A 9,634-nucleotide genomic window follows, 5' to 3' on the forward strand; every position below is an offset into this window, starting at 1 on the left:
AGCTAACACTACTACTACAGCTAACACTACTACTACAGCTAACACTACTACTACAGCTAACACTACTACTACAGCTAACACTACTGCTATAGCTAACACTACTACTACTGCTACAGCTAGTACTACTACTACTGCTACAGCTAACACTACTACTACAGCTAACACTACTACTACTGCTACAGCTAACACTACTACTACAGCTAATACTACTACTGCTGCTACAGCTAACACTACTACTACAGCTAACACTACTACTACAGCTAACACTACTACTACTGCTACAGCTAACACTACTACTACAGCTAACACTACTACTACTGCTACAGCTAACACTACTACTACAGCTAATACTACTAGCTGCTACACTAACACTACTACTACAGCTAACACTACTGCTACAGCTAACACTACTACTACAGCTAACACTACTACTACAGCTAACACTACTGCTATAGCTAACACTACTACTACTGCTACAGCTAGTACTACTACTACTGCTACAGCTAACACTACTACTACAGCTAACACTACTACTACAGCTAACACTACTACTACAGCTAACACTACTACTACAGCTAACACTACTACTACAGCTAACACTACTACTACTACTACAGCTAACACTACTACTACTACTACAGCTAACACTACTACTACTACTACAGCTAACACTACTACTACTACTACAGCTAACACTACTACTACAGCTAACACTACTGCTATAGCTAACACTACTACTACTGCTACAGCTAATACTACTACTGCTACAGCTAACACTACTACTACAGCTAACACTACTACTACAGCTAACACTACTACTACAGCTAACACTACTACTACAGCTAACACTACTACTACTGCTACAGCTAACACTACTACTACAGCTAACACTACTACTGCTGCTACAGCTAACACTACTACTACAGCTAACACTACTACTACAGCTAACACTACTACTACAGCTAACACTACTACTACAGCTAACACTACTACTACAGCTAACACTACTACTACTGCTACAGCTAACACTACTACTACAGCTAACACTACTACTACAGCTAACACTACTACTACAGCTAACACTACTACTACTGCTACAGCTAACACTACTACTACAGCTAACACTACTACTACTGCTTCAGCTAACACTACTACTACATCTAGCACTACTACTACTACTACAGCTAGCACTACTACTACTACTACAGCTAACACTACTACTACAGCTAACACTACTGCTATAGCTAACACTACTACTACTGCTACAGCTAGTACTACTACTACTGCTACAGCTAACACTACTACTACAGCTAACACTACTACTACAGCTAACACTACTACTACTGCTACAGCTAGTACTACTACTACTGCTACAGCTAACACTACTACTACAGCTAACACTACTACTACAGCTAACACTACTACTACAGCTAACACTACTACTACAGCTAACACTACTACTACTGTTACAGCTACTGCTAATATTAATATATTGGGAATTATCTAGATCATAATTATATATATGATAATTATCAAGATCAGCATCTTAAAAAACACGAAGATACGTCTGCTTGTTTTCTTTGAATTCATCTAAACAACAAAAATATTTGAGAAAAACATTTAGACAAGTCATTTTAAAGTTAAGAAATTGTCTCTGTAAGTCAATTCAAGAAATCGTCCCAGTAAATAAAGTTAAGAATTTGTCTATGTTGGCGTGTGATGTGGAGGAATATGTGGGTGAAGGTGGGAGGTGTGGAGGAATATGTGGGTGTATAAAAGGATTATTTGGTGTTCTGGTAGTGGGGAGTAAATGATACGTCTTCGGAGGCTTCTTACTTTATTGTTAAGTGTGGTGGGTACATAGGCTTGTGTGTTGTGCCCATGGCCCGGGCAGGGCCATCCCACGAGAGAGAGCTAGGAGTAGGCCTTGTGTCTTCCTGCTAGGCCGCTGTGTGAGTGAGAGCGAGGCAAGGGCAGGCAGGCTGAAGTGGCAAGGCCTATAGGTGGCAGCACCAGCATGGCGCAAAATATGAACTAAGCTGGCAGACAGCATGGGCTGTCTGTGCAGACAGTACAGGCTGTCTACATATGCTCGGCCACCTACCGCACGTCGGGACAATACTGGTGGTAAAAGAAACTCGGTCTCTCTCTCGTAGGAACAGGGCACAGAACACAAAATAAAAACATATATATACATATGGACATGGAAAAAAAACTTCCTACAGGGAGGGAAGAAAAAACATGTGGGGTGTGCTAAACATCGTGGTCAAAGGCAGTGAGCATCGAAGTGCATCACTGCACGCCTTCCTGAGTCTGGACAGATACTGCAACACGGGAGACATCGCTGCGGCTGAGCTGTGACGTAACAGGGTACAGTCTCCTCTGGAACGGTGAAGCAGTCATCGTAGGAGTCGCTGCAGGTTTCACTCAACCTGGGACACGACATGCTTGTGCCCTCGAGTGAGGCGTCGACAAAACTCGGCAACTGGGCAGGACTTCTGGCAAGTGACTCAGGAGGACACTTCTCGACTGGTACTGTCGCTGGGCTGTCACTGCCGGCGAGCGTGGAGCGAGTCGTGGCAGAGACGACTGGGCGAAACATCTGGGAGTCATAACATCATACACCAGACTGCAGTGAGAGAGCTAGCAGTCAAAGTGACATCTACTTTGTGCAGGCTGCTCACTGAAGCTTGTGACACGAGGCTGACACAGCGCCTGCCGACAGTGGCTAACTGCAGCTTGGCAAGTGTCATTCTCTTGGCAGTTGGAGTTATAGCAGAGGTTAGTCTAAGCGTCCCCAGACTTGTTTCTCTACATATAACTGCATTCTGAAGGTCTGGAGGTGAAGTGAAACAAATCTCGATGGGAATCGTAGCAGGTGCGATTCTGCAGAACATCACGAGCGAGGAGCATAAAAGCTTTCTGTACAAGAGGGCTTGGGCTCAGGGGCTGACTTGACATCAACTGTCAAACGCACTGGTCACATCGGGTGACTTAGTACAGTGGTGCTACTCAGGTCCGGCTCAGACCTCACTGGACACACAGAAACTTTACACACCCGCGGTACATGCTGTACACTAACATGTGAGAACATTGACTGAGAGGAATTAATTAACACACGACATATATCTTCTCTCAATCTTCTCGACAATACTGCAATAATTACTAGAAACACTCGATGTGACATCATATGATGTCGCGAGGTGACGTCAGCAGACATCTCGAGGTGACGTCAGGCAGACATCGTGGGGTGACGTCAGCAGACATCGTGACGTCATGAAGTCGGGCAGCATCGTCGGTGACGTTAATGTGATGCGGGCAGCAGACGGCAGCAGACCACAGCATGTGGCCTGGGACATCTGGCTCAGTAACTCATGTGGTTTGTAGATCCATGTGACATCGCCTACACCCACGTGGCGTCGGGATCCACGTGGCGTCGTGATCTACGTGGCATGCTGATCCACGTAGCTTCGAGTGGCCTCGGGGACTCGGATACACAGTTCTGGCAATGAATCACACGAAAAACAGCAGAAAACACAGCAGAGGGAGTGGGCAGTGGTGAGTGTATGGTAGAGGGGTGAGCGTGAGTAGGGCGAGCATGGGCAAGGTGAGGAACGGCCACTTCCTCCTCCCACAAACACGTGGAGAACTCACACTGGACGCAGAAATCGCCACAAAACTCACCTCTGGCTTGCTGAAACAGCTGTGCTGAGCTGAACAACAACAGCAACATACAAGTGACGCTGAACACGTGACTTGAGAAACAGTGTGGGACGCTGTAGCGTGGGGTCACTGGGACGCCACTTACAATTCTCGAAGAAATTCGGCAAATTTCGGCTAGATCCTGCTTGTACCTGTGTCTGGATGCTCAAACGTGCAGACACGACATCAGGATAACTTGTTGAGAGACGAATGTTTGTTGTGTAGGGGGATGAAGTGAACAACTTCATTCCTTCCTTCCTTCCTCTCTCTGGGCAAACACACTGCTGCGACCACCACTTTCCACCATTTATAAGAGGAAGATTAATTGGTGTTCTGAAAGCGGGGTGTGAATGATATACGTGTTCAGAGGCTTCTTACTTTATTGTTAAGTCGTGGTGGTTACACAGGCTTGTGTGTAGTGCCCATGGCCCGGGCAGGGCCATCCCATGAGAGAGAGCTAGGAGTAGGCCTTGTGTCTTCCTGCTAGGCCGCTGTGTGAGTCAGCGCATGGCAAGGGCCGGCAGGCTGGGGTGCCCACCGAGAGGCCTGGCTACAGAGGGCAGCATCTGAGTGGCGCGAAATATGAACTAAGCTGGCAGACAGCATGGGCTGTCTGTGCAGACAGTACAGGCTGTCTACAGGTGAAGGTGGGAGGTGTGGAGGAATATGTGGGTGAGGGTGGGAGGTATGGAGGAATATGTGGGTGTGGAGGAATATGTGGGTGAGGGTGGGAGGTATGGAGGAATATGTGGGTGTGGAGGCATAGGTGGGTGAAATATGTGGGTGAGGGTGGGAGGTGTGAAGGAATATGTGGGTGAAGGTGGGAGGTGTGGAGGAGGTATGTGGGTGAAGGTGGGAGGTGTGGAGGAATATGTGGGTGAAGGTGGGAGGTGTGGAGGAGGTATGTGGGTGAAGGTGGGAGGTGTGGAGGAATATGTGGGTGAGGGTGGGAGGTGAGGAGGTATGTGGGTAAAGGTGGGAGGTGTGGGGGAATATGTGGGTGAGGGTGGGAGGTGTGGAGGAATATGTGGGTGAGGGTGGGAGGTATGGAGGAATATGTGGGTGTGGAGGAATAGGTGGGTGAAATATGTGGGTGAGGGTGGGAGGTGTGGAGGAATATGTGGGTGAAGGTAAGAGGTGTGGAGGAGGTATGTGGGTGAAGGTGGGAGGTGTGGAGGAATATGTGGGTGAAGGTGGGAGGTGTGGAGGAGGTATGTGGGTGAAGGTGGGAGGTGTGGAGGAATATGTGGGAGGTGAGGAGGGTGGGTAAAGGTGAGGAGGAATATGAGGGTGGTGTAAAGGTGGGAGGTGTGGAGGAATATGTGGGTGAGGGTGGGAGGTGTGGAGGAATGTGTGGGTGAAGGTGGGAGGTGTGGAGGAATAGGTGGGTGAAATATGTGGGTGAGGGTGGGAGGTGTGGAGGAATATGTGGGTGAAGGTGGGAGGTGTGGAGGAGGTATGTGGGTGAAGGTGGGAGGTGTGGAGGAATATGTGGGTGAAGGTGGGAGGTGTGGAGGAGGTATGTGGGTGAAGGTTTACCTGGAGTTTACCTGGAGAGAGTTCCAGGGGTCAACGCCCCCGCGGCCCGGTCTGTGACCAGGCCTCCTGGTGGATCAGAGCCTGATCAACCAGGCTGTTGCTGCTGGCTGCACGCAAACCAACGTACGAGCCACAGCCCGGCTGGTCAGGAACTGACTTTAGGTGCTTGTCCAGTGCCAGCTTGAAGACTGCCAGGGGTCTGTTGGTAATCCCCCTTGTGTATGCTGGGAGGCAGTTGAACAGTCTCGGGCCCCTGACACTTATTGTATGGTCTCTTAACGTGCTAGTGACACCCCTGCTTTTCATTGGGGGGATGTTGCATCGTCTGCCAAGTCTTTTGCTTTCGTAGTGAGAGATTTTCGTGTGCAAGTTCGGTACTAGTCCCTCTAGGATTTTCCAGGTGTATATAATCATGTATCTCTCCCGCCTGCGTTCCAGGGAATACAGTTTTAGGAACCTCAAGCGCTCCCAGTAATTGAGGTGTTTTATCTCCGTTATGCGCGCCATGAAAGTTCTCTGTACATTTTCTAGGTCAGCAATTTCACCTGCCTTGAAAGGTGCTGTTAGTGTGCAGCAATATTCCAGCCTAGATAGAACAAGTGACCTGAAGAGTGTCATCATGGGCTTGGCCTCCCTAGTTTTGAAGATTCTCATTATCCATCCTGTCATTTTTCTAGCAGATGCGATTGATACAATGTTATGGTCCTTGAAGGTGAGATCCTCCGACATGATCACTCCCAGGTCTTTGACGTTGGTGTTTCGCTCTATTTTGTGGCCAGAATTTGTTTTGTACTCTGATGAAGATTTAATTATGAAGGTGGGTATGATATGTGTGTGTGCGTGTTAGTTAGTTACCATTTTGTCCTAGGCACATGTCGATTAGACACTAGGCCTGTTTTATCGGTGTGTGTGTGTGTGTGTGTGTAAGAACATGTGTGTGTGGTTGACGTGTGTGTGTGTGTGCGTACTCACCTATATATGGTTGCAGGCGTCGTTTCACAGCTCCTGGCCTCACTAGTCGCTAATAGGTCCGCTCTCCCCTGCTCCAATAGCCTTTCGTTTGTGTATGTGTGTGTCCTGTCTTCTCAAATTCACACTTACATATGACTGCACTGAGAGAAAGTCGCCGAATGATGGATAAACAGACAAGGCAGACACAGACAAAGACTAGTAGAAAGAGAGAAAACAGAGGCAGACAATCATGGAATTGACACACAGCCATTTTACCAAATATCCAGGATTCACTTACTTGGATAACAGGAGCGACAGCCTGCAGAGAGACAGGGGGGAATTTTGCCACCGGCAGATGCCCTGTTAAGTCTGGGGAGCGAGGGGGAGATGGGTGATGGGAGACTGGAAAGGGGAGGGAAAAAGGGGAATGGATGAGGTGGAAGAGGTGAGGGGATGACGGGAAAGGGGATATAGAGTTAGGACGGAGTTAACTTGAGAGAGCCACCTAACATTTCTGGGAGACCTAATTAACTTTAGAGAGCCACCTAACATTTCTGAGAGACCTAATTAACTTTAGAGAGCCACCTAACATTTCTGGGAGACCAAATTAACTTGCGGGAATCACCTAACATTTCTGGGAGACCTACTTAACTTGAGAAAGCCACCTAACATTTCTGGGAGACCTAATTAAATTGAGGGAGTCACCTAAAATTTCTGGGAGACCTAATTAAATTAAGGGAATCACCTAACATTTCTGTGAGACCTAATTAACTTGATGGAGCTACCTAACATTTCTGGGAGACCTAATTAACTTGATGGAGCTACCTAACATTTCTGGGAGACCTAATTAACTTGAGAGAGCCACCTAACATTTCTGGGGGACCTAATTAACTTGAGGGAATCACCTAACATTTCTGGGAGACCTAATTAACTTGATGGAGCCACCTAGCATTTATGGGAGACCTAATTAACTTGAGGGAGCCATCTAACATTTCTGGAAGACTTGTCGACGATATTTAAGCTGCTGTCCCAGGAGTGCTTACCCATGCATAATTCTTTGCTTGCAAGAGTGAAAGTCTTGCAGTCACTAGTGAAATACTTACCCCTACGCGTGAAATTCGGTGGCCGCTCTTCACTGATGACCAGTTTGTGTCCGTAATTACCGGAAGCAATTTGCATTCCTCCCCGCCAAATTATTAATAGTTGAAGGCGCGCGTATCTCACAGCAGGGATATATACTTAGTATTTTGGTTAAACTGTTGTTATATAAACACACACACACACACACACACATACGTATACGTATACATATATATATATATATATATATATATATATATATATATATATATATATATATATATATATATATATATATATATATATATATATATATATATATATATATATATATATATATATATATATATATATATATATATATATATATATATATGTGTGTGTGTGTGTGTGTGTGTGTGTGTGTGTGTGTGTGTGTGTGTGTGTGTGTGTGTACTCAAGTCCAAGCTCCTGGCCCCGCCTCTTCACTGATCGCTACGAGGTCGCTCTCCCTGAACCGTGAGCTTTATCATACCTCTGCTTAAAGCTATGCATGGATCCTGCCTCCACTACATCGCTTCCCAAACTATTCCACTTCCTGACTACTCTGTGGCTGAAGAAATACTTCCTAACATCCCTGTGATTCATCTGTGTCTTCAACTTCCAACTGTGTCCCCTTGTTGCTGTGTCCCATCTCTGGAACATCCTGTCTTTGTCCACCTTGCCAATTCCTCTCAGTATTTTGTATGTCGTTATCATGCCCCCCCTATCTCTCCTGTCCTCCAGTGTCGTCAGGTTGATTTCCCTGTGTGTGTGTGTGTGTGTGTGTGTGTGTGTGTGTGTGTGTGTGTGTGTGTGTGTGTGTGTGTGTGTGTGTGTGTGTGTGTGTGTGTGTGTGTGTGTGTGTGTGTGTGTGTGTGTGTGTGTGTGTGTGTGTGTGTGTGTGTTTTCAAAGTTTTTTGATACGTAAATTATTACAAAAAAGAATATTTGCATTTATATTAAAACAGTTATACCTTGATACAATGTATCTCACCACTGTATGTATAACTTTGTTATTCCCTCCGCTTGCATAACAATATATCTCTGGACAGTATATGGAGATGAGAGCTTAAACATAGTAACATTAAAACACCAGCGACAGATGTGTTCCTCTCACAGCCTAGACTCTTATATCTGCCTAATAAACATTCATGTTTCGTTTAATAATAATAATATTAATACTAATAATAATTATAGTAGTGGAGAATCTCAGCAACTTGAAGAACCATATAATCTTCGTCCCTGTAGGTCCGCCATAAATGGAAAATAAAACTAGGAGCCCAGGAGAAAAGCTGTGACCAGAAAATGGAACCAACAGCCCCAAAAAAGAAAAGATTTTTCCTCTGAAATTCCTAAGAGAGAGAGAGAGAGAGACCATCAGCACATCAAGGCCGGTGGTCAGGCTTTTCCCACGAGACGTTAGAGGTTCACAGTTGTGAAAAAGACAGAGTAGGATTTTAAATATAGTGGAATAAGAAGTCCAGAATGGAAAGAGTGGGATTATATCACTGTTGACCCATGCACAACTTTATCTGCCCTATGTTGTAACATGCATATTTATTCCTCCCTAATTCTCCCTACTCTATATCTTTACTTTAAGATAGATTGTACAAACCCAGTGAAACGTATTTTTTTCTCTCTCTCTTTATGTTATGTAGAGAGAGAGGGAGATTTTAAATTACACAGTTTCACAGTTGTAGTCACTAACTAACCAGTCAGCATCAAGTCAGTTTAATATTTGTGTGTGTTAGTACGTACTTTGCAATTAACAAGCACTTTATTTGTTGACCAAGTACTTAATTAAACTGAATGTGAAATATCCCATCCATGTGAGCGTTAAATTTTAATTTTGCTTATGTGTAAAGTACAGTGTATTTGTGTGTTACTTACCAGTTGTCAAAGGCACTTGTTGATAGACACTTGGCCTGTTGTTTGTAGTTTGTGGTGTGTGTGTGTGTGGACTTACATAATTGTGGTTGCAGGGGTCGATTCACAGCTCCTGGCCACGCCTCTTCACTGGTCTCTACTAGGTTCACTCTCTCCCTGCTCCATGAGCTTTATCATACCTCTTCTTAATGTTATATATAGAGCCTGCCTCCACTACCTCACTTTCCAGAATATTCCACTTCCTGACAACTCCATGACTGAAGAAATAATCCTTTACGTCCCTGTGACTCATCTTAGTCTTCAACTTCCAATTGTGACCCTTTGTTGCTGTGTTCCATCTCTGAAACATCCTGTGTCTGTCCACCTTGTTGGTTAGGTAAGGTTAGTCAGGAAACAGGACAAGTGTTCCCTGACGCGGGTCTTAGTCATATGACGACCCATAGCTGGAGCTCGT

General features: G+C 45.4%; 1 protein-coding gene across 1 annotated transcript in view; it reads left to right on the forward strand.

Annotated features, from left to right (window-relative positions):
• The window catches only part of LOC128695182 (L-proline trans-4-hydroxylase), a 55,712-nt gene that overhangs the window by 23,867 nt on the left and 22,211 nt on the right, over positions 1-9,634 (forward strand). The gene's annotated exons all lie outside the window — the stretch shown is intronic.

The sequence above is a fragment of the Cherax quadricarinatus genome, chromosome 35 (genome assembly GCF_038502225.1).
Source record: "Cherax quadricarinatus isolate ZL_2023a chromosome 35, ASM3850222v1, whole genome shotgun sequence".
Taxonomy (NCBI): domain Eukaryota; kingdom Metazoa; phylum Arthropoda; class Malacostraca; order Decapoda; family Parastacidae; genus Cherax; species Cherax quadricarinatus.